Source organism: Cryptomeria japonica, chromosome 10, assembly GCF_030272615.1.
Source record: "Cryptomeria japonica chromosome 10, Sugi_1.0, whole genome shotgun sequence".
NCBI classification, from domain to species: domain Eukaryota; kingdom Viridiplantae; phylum Streptophyta; class Pinopsida; order Cupressales; family Cupressaceae; genus Cryptomeria; species Cryptomeria japonica.
The window spans coordinates 749787799-749810279 of record NC_081414.1 but is presented as its reverse complement, the minus strand read 5'-3'; positions in this window follow the sequence as shown (position 1 = coordinate 749810279).

The window sequence follows — 22481 nt, the reverse complement described above, 5'->3', positions numbered from 1 at the left end:
GCTGACAGTGCATACCTATGCATACTTTTTTCATATCGAACTATCTGCATCCAATTATTGTAATTGTAACAAGGTCCGACAAACTCCATCAATTCAACAACTTTGTTGTAACAGACCTTTACGTCGTCCATGGAAAATAGGCCCAAACCATGTAATGCCGAAGGTGCTATGCAATATATCATATCGTTAACACAAAAATCGGTGTTTATTGGAGGAAGTTCCTTGTCTACGCATTGTTTCTATAGATGTTTGTACCTGAAGGACACCTCAATGTCGCCTTTGGTCTCATCATCATAAGAACATGACCCCCCTTGAGCAAGGAAAAGTTTCATGCGTTTATTGAATTTTCTTCTAATCTTTTGACCTCTAGTTGATCTCCCTATTGTAGACCTGCTCTATGTCTCACTTTCATTTTCTATTCCTGCATTTCCCTCACTTGAGGAAGACACATCTGACAAATACCTATTTGGCGGTACTTGCACTCCATCAAATGAGAGTTAGTTGGTAATGAGAGAGATATTTTGCAAATGAGGGTAATGTTGATGAAGAAGTCAACCCTAAAGTTGATGTTGAGATTAAAATTTGAATAAGTTCAATTGGGACCTCAAGTGTTGATAACTATATTAGATTTGTTGCGCATGTTGAGGTTTGAAAAACTAAGGAAGTTTGTTTTCCAAGTAATTTTTTAAAAATAAACTGTTTCTATAGGGTGTATTGACTTATACATGTCGATCCATGAGACTATGCAGGATCCTCGTCAAAGGGGTTCAGGTTCCTGCACATGTAATTCAATTATCTTATGTTAGCTAAAAATTACATAGTACACAACATGAACAACGTGAACTTTGTAGACAAAAAGAGTATTAAATAAAAAAAAGATGTTGTCATCATAATCATTGTAAATTTTTTAATTCCTTACCTTTACTTTATGTAGACTATGCAGGATCCTCAACTAAAGGGTTGACGATGTCTATAGTCAATGACCTGTTTCCGCCAAGGGTGACAACATCATAGAGGGACTATACATGAAATCAACACCATCAATTGAGCATCAGAAGCATTACATTTGTAAGTTGATAAACAATAAATACATATGTATCATAAGCATCATAAGCATCACATGATGTATCATCATATATATAATTGAGCATCATAATTAGCATCACATATGTGTCATCATAAACATGTAAGCCATCACATATGTATCATAAATCACCATCCATCACATAGGTAATAAACAATCCACGTTCTATAAGTCAACACAAAGTTCAAAATTAAATGTCACATGTCTCATCATAAATATGTAATACATCACATATGTATTTTAAATCAACATCCATCACATAGTTAATAAACAATCCAAATTCCATAAATACACACAAAGTTTAAAAAATGTCACATAAATAGTTACTCTCCCTATCTCCATCTCCTCGGGGTGGCATAGTTCTACTATAAGGACCTGCTAGAGGTCATGGAATGTGAATTAAAAAAATTAAAAGGTGCATCATGAAATAATTATGTAATGGCATTAGAATTCAAAACATAATGAATTAATTATGTAACCATATAAGTCAAAAAAAATTCTATCAAGAAATCAATATTAAATTTCTACCATACAATTCATTCATCATCATCATCATCATCATCATCATCATCATCATCATCACCACCACCACCACCACCACCACCACCATCGTCTTCGTCATTGTCATTGTCATCACCATCACCACCATCACCATCACCATCACCATCACCATCACCATCACCATCAGATTCTTCTTCTTCTTCATCAATATCGAGTAATTGTCGACCGTGATCATCATCTACATCATCTTCAACTTCTTCGGTATCTTCTTCTTCAATCAAATTATACTTTATCGTCCTTCCTCTTGGATCATGTCTAACAAAAAATGACCAACCCGGTTTATGTGGAAACTCTGAGTAAAATACCTGCTCACATTGGCTTGGAAGAACATAGGGCTCATCCCCAACTAGTTCAAATGACCTTATATTAACCATTGTCAAACCATTATCATGTTCAATAATAGTTCTATCAGGATCATTTTTATTCAATCACAACCTGTACCATTTGATGACGAACAAAACTGATTTGAAGGAATTAAAGTCGCACTCAAGTATATCATCCAAAATGTCATAGTATCGATTTTGAGACTCTTGAGGATGCATGTCATTTCTCGATGAAATATTTGTGACCTCAAAGACTGCAGTTATACCAGAATCACAAGTTTTCTTCGTGTCATCCAACTTTTTGATGCGAAATTTATGACCATTGCAACACATAACGTTGTGGTGTTTGACCTACGATATGTCAAACATGTGAAAATTATTGCACCGTGAGTTGATAAAAATATGGGTGATTAATAAATTTATACGTAATTGTTTATCTCTTAAACCATATGCTAAATCAATTTCTCTTTGCGTAACATTGCAATCTCCATTACGATGAGCTTCTTTAACTAATGAAGCCACACCTTCCCATGTTAATATGCGAGCAGAATGTTGACAACGTTCAATCCATACCGTCATCCAATCAAAATTGTTTGCAATATAAAAATGTAGTGCATTCCACTCTCGACCAATAGTACAAAAAATAAATAGACATATCAAAACCGATTTATTTTGAAGATTAATAATTAATTAACTACAATAACATCTTATAATTACTTCTCACTTTCCTCAATCTACCTTTCCCCGACAAGTACTCCCCTTTGAATTTGTTAATGGGGTTGGGATCCCAATGTGATCCATGTGGATCTTTGCTGCAAACTTAGGAAGATATTCAGAAATGTACACCATAGTCTGGTATACCATATATCCCTCCACCATAGAACCCTCAGGATGTGCTCTTTGTCGAACGAAAGTGTTCAAAAATTTCAAGTTCCTCTCAACCATCCACATTGACCTAGTGTGTATAGGTCCACACAATTCAATCTCCTCAACTTGGTGTACGAGGTAGTGTTCTTGTGCTTTGAAAAAAGCTTACGGTAGACACTTTTGCATTTCACAAATTAGATGAGGAATTTTTCTCTTCCAATATTTTATATCATCTTTATGGATTTCTTTACATGACAACCACCTAGAAGATATTCAAGACGCAAAAAAATATATTACATAACAAGTAAAACAAATCGCAAATACAATATTTATACAATGAACTGAACAAATATCACTACTTACCTCATGTATTTTCCAAGATCATATATGACTTGCTTGACATTATTGTTGAAGTCATCTGGGAAAGATAGAGGTAGAACGTATTGCAACAATTATAAAATTATCTTTTCAATTTTTTCTAACATAATACAATGAAAAGTACATGCACAGTATACAAATATATAGTAAAAACACAAGAACATAAATTACCTTAATGAAGGTATGTCAATCGTGCGTTTTCATCCCTGGCCCAAATTCACTTTTCTTTGATACGAGATTGTTTATGTTCGCAGCAAATCCTGTGGGAAATCAAATTTTTCGTATGACTTCTTTTATAGCATTGCTTTGCTGGTCCGTTAATAACCAAGGAAGGTCACTTATATTAATCTGGTCTCCCTGGCTATTTGATTGAACGACATTTTTCATTACATGCTTGGAATCCTTAATGTCACTACAAATTTTGACAATTTTTTCTTTGTCACGCCTTCCATCCAATATTTTTCATAATGTCTTTGTTATATTCTTTGCAATATGCATAGTATCAAACAAATGCATAATTTGTAACTGCTCGTAGTAGGGCAACCTACTAAATTGTCGGGGATAACTTTTTAGTCCCTTAGGAAGGTGGTCATTTATGCCTTGAGGACCTTCACGATCATCAATCACATCATCAGTAAACAAAACACAATAAAAAATATGTTTTATGACATAAACCATTAGATGGAATGGCATTACTTTGACGATTAATTCTATTATATTCCAACTTCCACAAGTGAGGTGTCATTCTTCGTGGCTTTGATGTATTCTCTTCTTTCCCATTGAAAAGAGTTTTTTTAGTATTTCGATACTTATGATTTTTGTGGATAAAGTGCCTATAGTCATCAAACACCTGCTTTCCTAAACTTTTTGAATGATGAGATTTCATCTTTGGACCACAAACTGGACATGCAAATTTTCTCTTTGTTTGAAGACCTACAAGATAATGTATAATTGGATTAAATATGTTAATTTTTTTAATTATAATTATCATGCACAACTTGAACACTATAACATACCACAAAAATGCATTAGCCTTGCGGCATCATCTATTGTCCATACAAGCATCGCATGGAATTGAAATTGTCTTTGTCCTATTGGTCTAGAGACGTCCTACATAGTGACACCATTCCAAAACTCCAGCAACTCGTCAATAAGAGGCTCGATATATACATTCATATCTTTAACTTGGTACTTACCTAATCGAATGAACACAAATATTACATAATAATTATGACCATTTTACTGCAATATTTATAATTAAATGTAAACGACTATTAAATGATAAAATACCTGGAACAATCATTGCCAACATTATGTGCTCCCTCTTTATTGACATCCATGGAGGAATGTTATTGTTGATAACAAAAACATGCCACACTAAGTAAATAGATCTCAACTCTCCAAATGGATTGACACCCTCTACTGCCAATAGAAGCTTGAGATTACGAGGTTCTTCTTTAAAGTGTGACCACTTTTCCTCTATGTCCATAAATGCTTAATCATACGCAGGCATTCGAATAATGTCATCTTAACTTCTATTGTGTGCATGGTAATCCATAAATTGTGCCAAGCTAGTGCACTTGAATAATCGTTGCATACGTGGAATAATGGGAATATAGTGAAGAACCTTGCGAGGAACCCTTTTTGTTATTTGATATGTTCAATATGTACTAATATGACATTCAGGGCATTCAATTTGAAATTCATGTTGTTTGTGATATATGATATGATCATTGGGACAAGCATCTATTGCTTGATACTCCATTCCAATATCTTTCATAATGGTAGATAATTCTCAGTATGAGCGAGGTAGAATATTTGATGGTGGTAACAAAAACTCACCTATCAATCTACAACAAAAAAATATAATTTGTTAATATAAAGACTATTAATGGTACAACATGATTCACCATTTATTATGATATATATGACATACCTTAACATGCGTGAGATTGTTATGTTGGATAAACCATTCATAACCTTCAAGTTCACCAACAACAATACAATAGAGAAAAGAGTTGTATGGGAGCCTTCGTAAACGGCCTTAGATGCCTTCTCAAGTAGAGGGACATCATGAACAACATCAAGGCCATCTTCATCATCATGATCAACTGTGCCAATACTAAATGTGTCATGGATCAATATATTTGTACCATCATCTTCAATTGTGTTTTGTGGCTCGTGATTATCATCTTCCATGGGATCATTATCTTCAGCTTTGATATTGACACCTCCATGTTCCTCCACTTCGAAAACCATATTCTCCAGGTTGTGTTGATCCATATCATGTGCTCTGGGGTGCTTGACCTATATAAAATTGATAAACATAAATAAACCATGATCATGATCTCATCATCAAGTGATTTCTTATGTATATAAATTGTTAAAACGATATAATGAAAAACTTACCAATGGATGATAATCATGTCCACCTTCAATGTGACCATGCAGCCTACAATGTTTCTTAGCTGTTTTGATTAGAAGTCTTCTAGTCTTTAACCCCTTACAAATTTTGCAGGGACAATAACTTTTTCCATCACATTTTCTTTTCAAGTTAGACCACAATCTAGCAATTGTCTCCTTATTTTGTTGTTCGTTGATATTGTCTGACATGATCTTTCTTTATAGGCAAAAAAATCGGGCTATAGAACTAGTTATATAGAAGTTGAAATATTAGTTATGAAGTCACATTTCAGTATAATATACCAAATTAAAATTACTTGAACATAGAAATTATGCAAATTGAACCAAAACCATTTCTCTTCTTTTTCATTTCAAAACATATCTAATGGCTTTGTGGTGATTTAAAGCAGGCGATATGCCCATTGAGAGTCATAGACCCAAGTTAGTCATAGACCCAATTTATAGAGAGTCATAGACACAAGTTAGTCTAAAAGGAAAGTAACTATCCATTCCCATGCTCATGCATACTTACATGACTAATGTTGCCCTTGTGTATCCTAAACATTGGAGAGACCTTATTTGACTTGCCTAGTCAATGTGGTTGCTGTCCTAATATGAAATATTGAGTTCTACCCTTGCCTCTGCATCAAACCTCTCACATCATATTTCTTCACCAAAACACACTATTCCCAATCTTCACCAAAACACACTTTTTCACTTTCTAGGTTAGTTGTCTTAGCTTAGTTGGTTGTTGTCAAGTCTTTGCTATTAACCTTTAATTCGTAGTTGCTTAGGAGCTGGCCAAGTCTTTCTCTTTGAAATGAAGTGAGGTTTAACATTCCCTTTACCCAGCCAAGGCATAATCCCTTCCACTTCTGTCAATCCTGATAGTGGGTGCCCAAACCCAATCACTCCCATTTTCACCTCCCCTAACACTCTTCACTTCCATTTACCATACCTTCTAGCTCACCTACCTTCCTATCCTTTAACCACCTTTCATACCCCATGCCTTAACCTCCTTCACATGTTAACTTAAACCTACCCTTCCATCTTACACCCTCACCTCCCTCCACTAACTTCCTTTCCACCTTACCCCTACTCCTATTCTATCCTAGCATCTCCCTTCCCCTCATACCTTATATCTCACACTCCCCTCCACAATACCTACCCATTTACCCCTTAATTCCCCTAAAATCACCTATTCTAACCCACATCCCATAAGTCTTACTTCCTTTATTTCCTTAATCTTACCTACCCTTTCCATCTTATCACCTACCCCCATCCTAGCCTACCCATAGCCTATTCTGTAACACTGGAGTAGTAGAGACAGAGTGGCATTTTGTCATGAAATGCTTGACATATAGTGACATTTCTGCCATTTACGAAGACATTTTGAAAATGAATAATTTAAACACGATTTTTGAGGAAACAAAACTCAAAAAAATGATTAAAAACTTATTTTGAATTATAATGGTCAAATGGGGATTTAGGTAGGAGAGCTGATTTAGGAGTTGTTTAGTATGTTAATCATTAAAAACTGAATGGAGACCATTTGGGGTAGTTAGGAGAAGTGGCTATAAATCCTTTCAAATCATTTTTGTATGGGTTGATGAACTGTACGGCTATTGTATAGACAAAATAGCAAAGTGCATAAAAACTGTTATTTTCTTGCATTTCCTTGGTTTTTGTTGATGATTCATTGATTGGAAGTGTTTATTTGTATGGTCAAACTAATAGACATTTATTGATCTGTGATTGAAGTCTTTTGAATGCTTGGGTAGAAGTTTTGAGCAGACTTTGCCATTTATTGTTGGTTGTACCTTTCATTTCTGAGTTTTGTCTATGGATTGAGGGCCAAAAATGCATTCAAGAGCCATTCTATGAATGTAAGACCCTGATTCTCATAGAATGGGCTCTACTTAACATGTACCATACGATCCTAATCATTTAACTTGCAAGAAGAGTGGATTTGCAGGTGATCACAGTGAGTTGCATGAAGAAGAGTGAGTAAGTTGCATGCCAAGCCTATGCCAATTCCATTAAAGGTGGTAGTCAACATAGTGAAAAAGCATAATCATGTTTAGAGCAATAGGCAACCCTAAGAACAAGAAAAAATAGTCATGTGATAATGCATATGACAACCTTAATGCCCAATTTTAGAGAGCATACAAGATGAATAATGATAGTCTGCCAGCAGGGATAAAGACAAGGGTAAGTTTAGTGTTAGGTACATATAAGCATGAATTTCCTGAGTTAGCATTAGAGTATATATCAGCTAGTATGATATACATACTGAAATTCAGATGTGTGCATCATTGAATATAAATTAAGATGTTCTTAATCAAGTCAATGACAATTAATATCATATTAAGTTAAGAAGGTAAATTTTATGTATTTATTCAAGCAACATTAAAATAACATAAAGTTACTGCCAGACATAACATATAAATATATATATCTACACATAATCTCAAGAATACATAATACAATCAGATTCAGGTTATGCAAATTATGGTAATACTGCAAATTCTTATAAGGAATAACAAACTGATTATAATGAAATGACAATAAGTGGTTAATGCTGATACAAAGTAACACTAACAGGAAACTTTGATGACAATCTAATACACATCATTGTTGAACTTACACCTGTCTCATATAACCCTATGTTGGCTAGGCCCCACCATAATTAGAAGATCCTAACTACTGTCCTAAACCTTGCATTGACTTTCACAATTTGACAGTGAGTTGAGTTAGTCCATTAGCGAGATTGGGAAAGAGTTTGGTTTTGAGTTTGGTGTTGGCGGAAGGTTTAAGGAGGTACACTATCATCATAATTAATGTTAGAGAGTGTTGTGTGAAGAAGAATGGTCGTGAAAGGAGTGACTGTCCTAAGTGCTTGAGACTGTCACAAAAAGTGAGTGTTGCAGCAGTGAATCTTCCTTTGACCTTTGGGTGTTTGGGAGGGTAAAGACCCATGGTGGTATATGTTGAGTGGTTGAGAGGGTAAAGACCCACATATCAACTATCTACTTTGAGATCCTAGGATGGTGTCCACCTACTCTAAAACCTTGTGGGCACTTTTTGTCTGATACTAGCATATACATAACATGTGCCTCTCATATAACCCTATGTTGGCTAGGCCCCACCATAATTAGAAGATCCTAACTACTAAAAATACTAGATTCTCCCCTAAAAGGTTGTTGAGTCATAGAAGGCCTAGCTTGATAGCCCTATAGTCTCTTATACCTAAAATATCCGTATGTCGATGATGGTCACATGTGACTACCCTATGGCCCCTACTATGCTCTAGACCTTTGTCCCTAATATTGATACTATTAGGTTTTTCTTTGAAATCCTATAGTAAGTCTAAATTATCCTTTGAAGGATGGGGAGGCCTATGGACACTTTAGTCCCTTGATCAAGGTTAAAAACTTCTCTCATGCCTCTTGTGTCCTCCCATGTACCTCCTTTTCCATAAGAGACTTTGTCATAGCAACCCTAAAGTCATTTGGATTGGTCATGTGTAGGAAAACAAAAATTTTGGGCTTCCCACCCCTAATGAAATAATTGACAAGTAACTTGTCTTGAATGTAATCTACAAACTACAAGAACTCCAAAAAGTAACTTTCATGTTAAGCCACTACAAAACCTCATTATGTAAAATGTGAAACTCATCTATGCATCTCTGTCAAAAATATTTTGAAATAAAACACACTTTGAAGCACTCCAAAATGGTATCCCATGAGAGGGTTTCCAATGTGAGTTGGTGCATTTTATCCTCCCAGTACCACAAGGTGGAAGCAAATCCTCTCAAAAATTGCATTGCAAATTATGCCTTTAGGTTGCTCACATATAGATGCAAACCAAATCATAAGTCCAAACAAAACAAACAAAATTTATGTTGAGTAATAAGCCTAGCCTTATGTTGATAATACAAACCTCGGTTATTTGAGCTGGTTTATGAATAACACTAGGAAGATTCTGATTCAAGACCTTAATATCTTCAAAAAAAGTGTTGTAGTACAGGTTTCTAAACGGCACTAGAATTCTCTTTCATTAAGCACTAATGACTAGCGCAAATAATTAAAGAGAACTCTATTTGGGTAAGACCTAGTACCTAAGGGAAACATTAATAAAATGTTGGTTATGGGAAGCTGGGTGTAGGAGTCCTCAAGAGATTTGAGGAGGATAACTACATGTGACTTCGACCCGTTTGGAAGCGGGAACGTAGGCGGTCCTTGGGTGAAGGATGCCTTTGTGACCTCAATTCCGTAGGGGTGGGGTCTAGGGGGAATAACTCTAAGGTTCAGAGTTATTCCTAATGTTTTGACCTTACCTCCCTAGTAGGCTTCAAATGAGGCTGATTAGACATTTAAAGATTATGAAAGATTTAAGAAAATCAATAAAGTGTATATATGATGTAATGTGCCATCGGATAGCAAGTTCAAGGAAGTGAACATGGTTTGACTACCATATAGTCGATAATGGATCAAGGGTACAGAATGAGACGAGGCCATCTTGTGTTGGTTCTTTACAATTGTATCATGTGTTTGTGAAGTTAAACCTAGATTTATAGGCTCCTCAATTACTTGATTGTGATGTACTTATCTATTTGCCTAGTATTGTGAATCTTGATGTGTATGACCCCCATAAGAGTGAACCATCGGGATATTTATGAAAAGATGGGCAGTCATTGGACCGTGCCAATGCTCGATGTCTGGGCTACTGCAAGGGATTAGTTAACAACCACCTGGTTCACAGAGGTGATGTTGCCTGGACTACCCTAGACATGATACGGTAACAGTTAGTAGGTCGAGTCATTGGACTGTGCCAATGGCGGAGGCTTAGAGCTACTATTGTATTGTTGGATAAGCCAACACTCACCAGGTTCACAGAGGTGAAGGGTTGGTAAGGGCTATCCGGGATTTGATACGATAACGGTTGCATGGGTAGTTATCTCACCATGCGGGTAGTGGTAACTGGAGCTAACCGTTGTATCAGGTGGGTTCACTGGCAGTCACCTAGCATGGGGGTGATTTTGCTAGGTGCAACCCAAGACTGTGAAGAAGATAGCTGACAATATCTCTAAGGTCACTATGAGGTATATGTTGGAAGCTATTTCTTCCTGGTTGGACAGACTTGTCGTCAGTGGTCTATAAGCGATTGAAGTCAGAATCCAATGGGCTAGGTTGGTTCACTACTTGTGGAAATCCTTGGGATTGAGGATGGACCCGCAGTGTAGTATGGGATGCACTGAATCCTCTTCCTCGTTGTTTGATGGTATACTTGACCCTGTTGGGTTGAGGACAATCCATGGTATAGTATGGGATGCACTATATCCTCTACCTAAATCCATTGGTGAAAATGACCAAGGATAAGAATGGGACCCACGGTGTAGTGTGTAGTGCATCGACATTCCTTCTCTATCTAGGATGCACTATGGACTGGAGATAGTTAGCCATTGAGGATGAGCCAGTCATGTTGTCTTTGTGATGCCTGTAGGAGCCAGTCGCTATTATATGTGGTGTTTGTACTTGAGTCAATCACTATTATCTATTGTTCCATGTATAGGAGCTAATCACTATAAACTTGTGATGCATGAATATGAAACAATCACTTATTTGTGAAGCTTGTAAATGAGCCAATCGCTTATATCTTGTGATGTATATAAATGAGATAGTCACCGTTATCTGTAATGCATGTATGAGAAAACCACTAATGTTTATGTGATGTATGTGTGGGCTACTGATTAGGTATGTGATGTATGCTAGAGCTAGCCCTCATGTGAACTTGTAATGTCTAGGAAATATTTCCTTGTGTATACGTGATTGTGATAATCACCGAGTGTAGATGTGATATGACCCTTGTGTGTATAGGTCCATATTGAACACCAATTATTAGGTACTCTTGGTTATGCAACGAAAACTTGATGGCAATGTGTAGCTCTTCTGGCAATGAGGTTAAGTTAAAAGGTTCACTTAATTAATTGTTAGGATTAGAGAGAGATCAAGATCTCATCAAGAGAAGAGAGTAGTCTCCTGGATGAAAACTACATAGCCTTTGACTTTCCCTGAGAGGATATGTAGGCTAGGCCATTAGGAGTGAACCCTTGAGGCTAATGTTTGGGTCATGAGATGACCCTATTCATGGAAAGCTAATACTTCGATCATAAGCATATAACTATAAAGCATCGTCGAGTTGCCACCACTTTGGTGATTGGAGGAGTATTAGGTTCAGCACTACTAAATTAAATGGAAGATGATCATTCGATCAAGTTTGTAATAGATGATAAGTGTAGTTAAAAAAAAAGAAAATTGTAGTGTCCAAGGGGTGGATATTACAAAGTCAAGCTTGTATGGAAAATAGTCGAGAACTGTGTAGCAAAGAAATCTAGACAATGAGATATAATATGAAGTGAGCTTTATGAAATAAGAATTTCTAGTTTCTGGCATCTTCTTCTGAATCAACAATTTTGAAATGAGCAGATTATCTTTACATATGGATGCTTTGTTTGCTAGTACAACTGGTAAATTAAGTACATGAAATAATAATGTACATGACAATGCATACCAGACATGACAGAAAGTATATCTTTATTCACACATTCAATTATTACAGAGAAGAGACCAAAGATGGTCAACCAAGGATTACACTAGATCCGACAATACCATCCCCCTTCCTTGATAGTACATGACATATTTAAAGTACCCGACAGTTGTCGAGAGGTACACAACCATCAACTAACCGACACATAACCACCCGAGACTGACAACCCACTCAATACAATTAATTAATACCTTGTCGGATAATAAATATTATCAAATACAACAATAGGCAATTTATGCCGACAACATCATCCCCCCTAAAAGAAAAAGTCATCTTCCAGACGACAAGCAAACATCAAGTAATATTCGGGAAGACTAATGACCAAGAGTGACTTCGATTGGACAACCCCAACTTGTAGTGTACCTGCCAAATCAAATGGGGTTTTGGGGCAACACCCCCAACAGGGTCAAGGGGCAACGCCCCTTGCGGGGGTCTAGGGGCAGCGCACCCTGCCCCTTGCGGGGTGGAGGGGCGGCGCATTACAACCTTCAAACCCACACAGAACTCCATGGCGCGCATCAATTTTCTTCTTTTTTAAGATGTCAGGAATGAAACCAATGAAGTCAAAATTCTAATCAAGGTGCATTCTCCCGTATAGGAATTGTGTTTTCTGACCTGTTCTTTCGTACAAAGTTGTGCTTCTCTCTTGGTTGTACGATGCATAGGTGTGTGGCTTGAGACTCCCTTCATCAAACTCAAAGGTGATGGCTTCGAGTTTTTTGATATATTGCTTCCTTGACCGTACAATATTCCTCTTGTGGTCCGTACGGATTTCTCTTGGTTGTCGTATGGCCTTCGCCTTTGGTTGTCGTACTTGTGGAGTGATCGAATGACCTCTCCTTGATTGCACCCCTGTATACCGTACAATGCCTGTACGGCTTCCATGTATGTCGTACGATGCCTCCTGCACCATATCCATCGTATGGTTTCACCGTACATTCTACCCTTTTCTCTATGTAGTTTATGTCGTACGCCGTACGGGTCGAATGAATGGAATATGCCGTACGGAATGGTTGGATGAGCTATGCCGTATGGGTTGATTGAACTAGGTACGCCGTACGGGCGACCTATGCCGTATAGAATGATGCTCTGTCGCATGTCGTATGGAATGGTTCTCTGAGGTACACCGTACGGACTCCTCGTCTTTTCGTACAAAATGGTGCTCTGTGCCTATGTGTCGACCATACAATGTACGGTATTTCTGCTTCTTCACCTGCAACATACAGATTTGACTTTTCCTGTGGCTGGATGGTAATGTTCCTTCCCTCTCTCGAATTTGTCCTACTGTCAAGTCTGCTTCCTCGGCTCTCCCTTGACCGTATGGATCTCCAGCACTCAGCTTCTCTAGTTTGTATGGTGTAGTTGGGGCTCTTAGCTTCGTGTGGTAACCTTATCACGTCGATGCAACCTGGACCCTCAGGAGCCAACTTTCTCTTGTTTTCTCTGAAATGTACGTTTGAATTGCTTTTGGCTGATGTGAGTCATCTAGCGTATAGTATTAACTTCTTCGGGGCATCTCCACCAAGCTTACAACATCCAATTTCAGATCCTCGTCCTGTGAATCTTCTTCATACACCTTAGATACTTCCCCATTCCCACTCAGCAACCTCTGTTCATACAGTACAGGCTCACTTGGTAACTGTTCGTACAGCCCAAACACACCAACGTCGGATGTGCATAGATGAATATCATACGATGGACTTTGTACTTCCTCAATTTGGCCAATTTGTAGCATGTTATAGTCGGGTGGAAAACTTCATAATCCTCCATCTGCTAGTGGAATAATCCATTAAGAGAACTCGTCTCATCTTCAGAGAAATCTTCTAGTTTGAGCACCCCTTCATCATTGGGTTTCATGCCTTTCCTTCCTCTGTCCATAACTAACTCTCCACCCTCAGACTCAAAGTCTGAGGGTGCCAGTTGTTCACTCACCGCTTGGTTCCTCAAGTCAATGAGGTGCTTCCTCCCGTCACTCTCGATTGAGAGTGTGTTTCGCTTCCAGTTATGATTTGCCTTGGCAGTAACCAACCATCCCCTCCTGAGGAGTGCATCGTACACCTTCTTCTGTAACTAGATAACTACAAAGTCCAAGAAAAAATGTTGTTTCCCAACCATTACTTTTTGTGCGATCAATGTTCCCAATGGCTGGATGTCGTGTTGGTTGGCACCTACCAAGTGGAAGGTTGGCGGCCAAATCTTTGGCTTCCCCAGACATTTCCATGTTTCTTCTAGCACTACATTTACTCCTGAGCCTCCATCGACAATGGTGTTTGTCAACTTCTTCCCCATTATTTCCATCTTGACGACTGTCGGCTTCCTCTCGATGCTCACCATCAACAACATTGGATTACTGGACTCATTCCCTTCGGCTGATGATTTTCCCGTCAGTTCCTCCTCGTGTGGCTTACATTGGTTCTGGAAGACTGTGTCCTCGCTGACTGTGTTAGCAATTACCATTCTCAATTGTGGCATAGTTTAAAGAAGGTATGTCACCTTGATGGGTACGGTTGTTTGTAGCACCTGTCGGACTATGTTCTTCTCTGACTCCCGCAATGACATACTTGTAGTTCCATTGCAAGTTACTCGTTCCTTCGCCAATATTTGTTCTACTTCGGCTTGTTCCTTTTTCGTACTAGAGTTTAAATACATTGCCTTCTTTGTTTATGCTCTTGTGATTGCCAAAACTACATCCTCTTGTTCCTCCATGTCCAGCATATTAATACCCTTTTGATTCAGGCAGTTGGTGTCTTCATGGTCACCTGGTCCACACCATTTGCACAATAATTGTATGTTGTCTTTCCTGCTATGGTAGTCTCTCACAAAGTGTCCCCATTCACTACATTGTTGGCACTGTATGATAGGACGTCCTTTGGAGTCGTACTATATTTGGTGTCGACCTAGTTGATTTCCATAACCACTTGGCGATACATTCTGTGATTTTGATAGGCTGGACTCTCCCTGTGTGAAGAGTAATTGTGTACTTCTCATCTTCAAATTGTATGGGCACACGTTGATTGAATGCCCCAGCACTTGGCAAATTTCACAGAACATACTTCTAGGATAATTAGCTTTCGTGTGCCCCTCCTTTTTGCACTCAATACACCATAGTTCATTACCTTCATTCCTGGTTCCTTTCTCAGCGTTCAATTCTTTCATCATTATCAATATATCCTGTCAAAGGGCTTGTACGGTTTTGGATTCTTCGTCACTGCTACCTTCGGTGCTCTCATCATCATTGGTCTTCCTCTTCTCTTGGGAGGAGGTTTTTTTTTCACTCTCGATGTCCATCGCTCGATTGTACGCATTGGCATATGAGGACAGAGACACTACTTTCATCTTCTTGCGCAGTGAGGGTATCAATCCCTCCGTGAACCACCTCTTCTTCAACCCGTCGGTTGGCTGATTTTTTGTCTTGTTCAACAGTTCTTTGAGCCTATGGTTGTAAGCACGTACACTCTCATTTTTCCCTTTCTTAGTATTATAGATTTTGGCCACGATCTCATTATCATCCCTCAAGAGTTTGAATTCCTCCTAGAATGCCTTCTTCAGATCACTCCATCTCGTCTTGTGCTGGGCATCGAGGTCTGTGTACCAGTCAATGACAATCCCCCAAAAGGTGGTGGGAAATGCCTTCAGCCAGTAGTCCCTGTCATTGTGGCCATTTGCCTCCCAAATGGTTATGCATGTTTTGCAATGTCGTACTGGGTCCTCTGACCCGTCTCCCGTGAACTTTGGCGATTTCTGCTTCTCCTGGCTGTTCAACATTATTTTCACTCGGAAGGTACGTGTGTATTCGCCTTGTGTGCCAAACCCTGGTGGATTATTTCGACCGCTACGTTTTGGTGCTTTCCCTGCACTCTTGGCCACGCAAGCATCCTCTACACGTCCACCTTCAGCGTCCCCAACACTTCGAGTACTTCCAGGTGTGTCAGACCTGAGTGAACTATTTGAACCACTACATTCTGGTGCTTTCCTTGCACTCTCAGACACGCACGCGTCCTCTACACATCCACCTCCAGCGTCCCAACACTCCGAGTACTTCCAGGCTTCGACTCGTCTCTGTGCTCCCTCCGGCCGAGGGTCAACAAATCACTTAATCACTTGGTCTTGACCACCCTGTGGCCTCTTCTCACCTTTGATGGGATCTACGAACATGAATCACTCAAGGTTGACTCGATTTCTTTTAAGGAAATGACGCCAAAATGTTTGCTGGTACAACTGGTAAATTAAGGACAGGAAATAATAATGTACATGACAATGCATACCAGACATGGCAAAAAGTATATCTTTATTCACACATTCAATTATTACAGAGAAGAGACCAAAGATGGTCGGCCAAGGATTACACTAGATCCGACAATACCATCCCCCTTCCTTGACAGTACATGACATATTTATACGACCTGACGGTTGCCGAGAGGGACACAACCATCAACCAACCGACACATAACCACCCGAGACTGACAACCCACTCAATACAATTAATTAATACCTTGTCGGATAAAAAATATTATCAAACATAACAATAGGCAATTAATGCCGACAATATGCTTCATATCATACCTTATGACAGTTAAAATAATTTATGTTCTCAGACTGCTGCTGGGAATGGTCTAGCCAGATGAACATTAGACATATGATTTCAATAACAGTTCTATTTTCAGGATTATCATTTATTTGTCAAAAATCAACTGTAAGAGGTAAGGTAAACTTTTAAGTTTTTTTCCAAAGTTCTTATATATTTCTTAAGTATTGAAAACATAAATTTCACAGCTTTGTAAATCAAATCAGTGGGGAAAGGGTAACTGACCCTGCCACCAATATGCAGTACAAAGGCCAAAAAGAAAGATATCGGAATGCCAACCATGTAGTATACTCCAAGATTAATATAAGCACCCACTTTTTGCCACCCACATCCTCTAGCAATGCCTGGAATATTATTTTCAAAAAACCATTACTTAAACAAAAAAGTATTGTTATGCTATCATGACTTCAAGATGAATTTGTTTGTAGCTCCAAATATGACTATAAAAGGTCATCTGAACCTGAAAGAATACATTGGAATCCTTGCAAAAATGATGAGGCTGCTAGCAATGGATCATCTTTGCACTCGATCACTACACAGTGGTCTCATGGTCCTGTAGCAGGGAGTTTCTGTCACAGCCATATATACCAGCATCCATAATTAGGATATATTTTACATAATGACACTCAAGCACGCAGGTTTAGGTCATCCCACTCTTTAATTAGGATATATTTTAAATATGGAAAGTAGTGTTAATATGTTTCATGCTTACAATGCTCATACAAAATATATCTAAACTTTATTTTATACATCTTTGTTATTGAAGATATTGGAGGTTACAAAAGCTATTTCAGGTCTATGTAATTTTTCAAATAAAAAAAAGTCAATCTTCGTAACAACTATTATCAAATTGTTCTATATTTAAAATGCAGTGTTTAATTAATACATGATTGTAGGATTGTTCAAGGGTTTAGGTCTTGTAAGAAATTCTTCTTTTAAATCGATCATATCATATTACAGAAACCTCTCACCATCTCTGCTATTGGCAATTAATTTGATAAATCTATAATAAACTTTGAATCTAAATATTTGAATATGTATAACAATGAATTGGTTGATTATAACCTACCTTTGTTCTTCAACTGGATCTTGGTGACACCCCAATCCAGAACTATTTCCCTCCTTGTAATGGTGAATGTTTTTGTAATGGCAGAAGTCGACGAGACGAAGAGGTGCAATTAATGTTTATCAAATGACTTGGTCTTTTTTTTTTTTTTTTTTAAGTAATGTCTGCGGTCGTCGGAATTTCAACGAATGCAAGAACTTTTTGTAAAAAACACAAATGTCATTGCTAATTCCTTCTCCGTCGAAACCAAATGTTGAATTATCATCAAAATTCTGATGAATGCGGGCGTTTTTTCAAAAAAAATCAAACTTGGTCACAATATACCTTCTCCGTCGGAAACCTTCATCGAAATTTTAGGCCAAATGTATTAGAGTAGGTTCGTGCATGTGAACCTCTCTAAAAATATAATCCCTGAGGCCTTGCACAAAGTGTTGTCCAAGCATAGTCTCATCTGCCACTATCTCTACGTACAGTTTGAGCTCAAATAATTTCCGCTCATACTCATCAACTGTCATCCTACCCTGTCTCAGATTATGAAACTCATCTGCCTTACGTTGCCTCCAGTGCTCTGACAGAAATCTGGCTCAAAATATCTCCAAAAATAACTCCCAAGAAATTGTAGTAATGTCTAGCCCTAGCTTCCTCTCCTCTATATGCCACCAAGTGGAAGTGAAGTCACGCTGGTGCATGATGGCGCACCTGGCCTTGGTGTTGTTGCTATATGGGTGCATAGCAAAACAGCGACTCAAATCCAACAACCATGTCTCAGCCTCCATCCCTGTGCCTAAACCATCAAAAGTAGGGGGATGAGCTCTCAGTAAATCTCTCATGTGGCTAGTGCTACCTCCTCCTGATCAACCTCAACTCTCCTCCTGGGAGAGGAACGTGAGCGCTCTCTCTCCTGATTCCCTAACTGGTGAGACTCCTCCTGTCTAACCTCACCCTGCCTATGCTCAACCTTCCTTGGCCCTAAGAGGCCAAGAAGCTCCTGTAGCACTACAACCAGATGAGGTATCGCATTGCCACTAGGCTGCTCCTGGTACGGCTCACGGTGATGTGACCCCTCTGAAACCTTGGGGTGAGGAATCTCACGAGCCCCCGTGCAACCGCCAGGACCACGTCCACGTCTCGGTCCATGTCCTCTACACCTAGCAGGCATCCTAACTGGACAAAAGCAAGGGAAGACTATAAACCACCGATCTAGGAGTTTACAGCAAACAACAACAGGTTTAAAGCCGCTAGTTAAACTCAGGCTAACATCTAACTAGCATAATAGACTCATGCAGAACTAGAGTACCTAGTGTAGAACTAGAAACTCATAAGCTATGCGCTGATACCAATGTGTAGGGCCCGCCAACAAACCCCAGGGAATCTTACTACAACTAGATCCAAAAAGAGGAATAATTTTTTTTTTGTTTACTAACATGGTTACATCTAATTCAATGTAGACATTTAGTTTATGATTTAGTCTCAATAGTTGAAATCTAACATTAATAGTTTAACCATGCTTCATACATTACGTTACTATCACAAGTGAAGACATGTTTGAAAGGTTCAATTGCTTACAAGACTCCAATGTTTCCCTAGGGCATTGATGTCACTACGAAGTTCTACACCATTTATGGTCAATCCATTTAAATTACCGTTATAGTAATAGTTCACTTTTTTTATGATCTTAATGATCAATCCTTATCATAAAATACAACTACGAATGCATGTATGCATATTAGCCTATAACATACACTTCACATGATATGCTACTACTGATGTCCTCAAATGACCTTAATGCATCTACCAAAAGCATGCTCATTAACCTACTTATGTAAACTAAATGTTCATGATGCTATTTATGCAACATTAGTCTTATGGCAGTCATATCACAATAATATGTATTCTCGTTTAGCTCTTAGAGATGTGTAGGTATTAGGTTTTCAATATAATTTTCAGCCTTAATATTAATCTAGGTTTCCAACATCTAACTATATCATCAATAGTTTTGAGTTTCCCATGGTTTATCATTGATAGTTTAAGTTTTTCGCTAATTGCATTGCTCATATCATTAATCTCATAAATGTATGCTAACATTTACTTGGTTTACATCCATACTCACATGAAGATATTGGAGGTACAATCATTAATTCATTTCCATTGCTAAAGAAATAACATGAAGAAAGTAACATCCATTTTCTATCACATCTACATATCTACTATCTAACATTTAATTACCACATGAATAATCGTATTGCTGATTTAACATTTTGACAAGATACATCTCATTTACAATTAACTAATCCATCTCATTTATTAAGCATGATAATTTCATTCATGTCCTATGAATCCAATTTAAGGAAATAAATGACTAACAAATGATAAGACATTACTAGTAAGGGTATATCATTTTCTTCTTTCTTTCTACTTACATCTTGATTTACTTATACTAATACTTCTATTTGAATGTGCAATCTAAAGTAAATCATGGATACATTATTGGTTGTTTTACATAGTATTACAATCGTATCATTCACTTCTTATTAATACATGGTTTAAGTTTCTCTATCATAAGGTAATCAATACATGAATTTGCTCCAAGGGTTCTAAGTCAACATGAAGAAAACTCCATGTCCACGTACAAAGGCAACACCAAAGAAGAGGGGAAAAACTGCAATGGCAAAAAGCTCCAACCACCCAACCAATGTGGAACCTACAAGGAACCAGCCCCCGAGCTAGGAGATGTCGCTAGTTCCCAACTTGCACACTAAACCAAGGTTGAGGCTTTACCAAAGGGACTAACACCAAACAACCTCCATACACATAACCATGCACTAATAAAACGAGAGAGAATAAGAGATTCTAGAGGTCAATAACACATCATAACAGGAATGTGAAAGTAAACAAAGGACTCACATGTACGAGGGAGTGTCATCACACGCCAACCAAGAACAAGGTTCTAGCCTATGGCATGTAGAGCCATGTCGACCTTGAGAGAGAAACCAAGGGATATTTGCTTACTATCTCCACGGTCTTCCCATGCTCAACCTAAAACATCCTCCCTAGGACTGAGTCATGAGGCACTGATAAGTTATTATCTTTTTAAATCATCTAATTACCCATACCCATTCATTAATTAATTATCAATTGATTAAAATATGGTAAACTCCCTTATGCCCAAAAGGTCTAGACTTCACGCATCCTTACAGGGAACCTTGTGATAGTCCATCTGTCATCACCCCCGGGTGTCATAAAGGAGCTCACTCCCTCTACATGGATCCGAAAATAATAAAACAAGAGGCTATTACACAAGTAAAAATCGAACACAATGCCAACAATGTCAAACTATAACATACACGTACCCAAAAGGCTGGACAACAACATGTGAAAACACAAGCCTCTTAACCAAGGAAATACTACTAACTCATGATACCACTGCTCTAAAACATATCAAAATTGTGAGATCTTCACATTCGCTACCACAAAATTAGTAGTATGGTTATTTTCTCCTCATGGAAAAATCATCACGAGGGCATGTCAAATGGCAAGTAAATTTCATGATACACAAGTAAAAAAAAAACTCACATTAACCATTGGTTTTAAAATCAAACGATAGAAACGGCCTCCGGATGCAAAACATAAATTGAAAAGACTCTTAGTTGGGGAAATGGTTGACTTAATGGCAATCCACATGTACAATGGTTTGAGGGTACACTCGCGTGTTTATATATATATATATATATATAGTTTGTATGTAGATCCAATATCATTTAATATTGCCAGATTACATAACAACAGTATTAACAATAAGGCTATCTATATATGTCATATTACCGTAATACTATTATTAATGTTACTCGAATATCATCCGACTTATTGGCGGTATATTATTATTTTAATATTGAAATACCCTAATTTATATATATACCATTATTATATTTTTTTTGTTGTTTTTAAAAAACCATTTTAAATAAAATAAAACACATTTAAATAAAATAAAATAAAATATATTGAAAAATTAATAAATTACATTTTAAATAAAATATATTTTAATTATAATAAAATAAAATATTTTTGTTTAGTTTTGTGTGGTGTTGGGAGCACCACGATGGGAGGTGCTTATGACACCCCCCCCATATCATGGGTGGTGTTGCACAACACCACTCCACACTATGGAGGGTGTCATAGCACCCCCATATCATGGGGTGTTGTGAGCACCTCACACCCCACGATAATGGGGTTTTTAACAGCAGACTTCTAGGAAGGAAATGGGGATTTAATGAAATAACAACAGACTTCTGGGAAGGAAATGGGGATTTAATAGCAATCAAAATGTAAAAATAGAGTCCCATTTCAAAATTTATTTAATTGGAAGAAGCAAAGGGGGTTTAATCAGATCTGGTTTTGCAATCAAGGTTTTTTTTTTGTTTTCTTTCAACAACAGTTTGTAAACACAATGGTTACCTTTACAAATCAAAACCCTATTGAATGCAATCAAGATTTGATCATATAGGAAGGTAAAACACTAGAAATTTCCTTTTTTTAATCTTCTGGTTTCAGCTCATGGAAGGAAGAAAAAGAAACAAGAAAAACAAAGCCCTACCTCTTCCTGAAGAA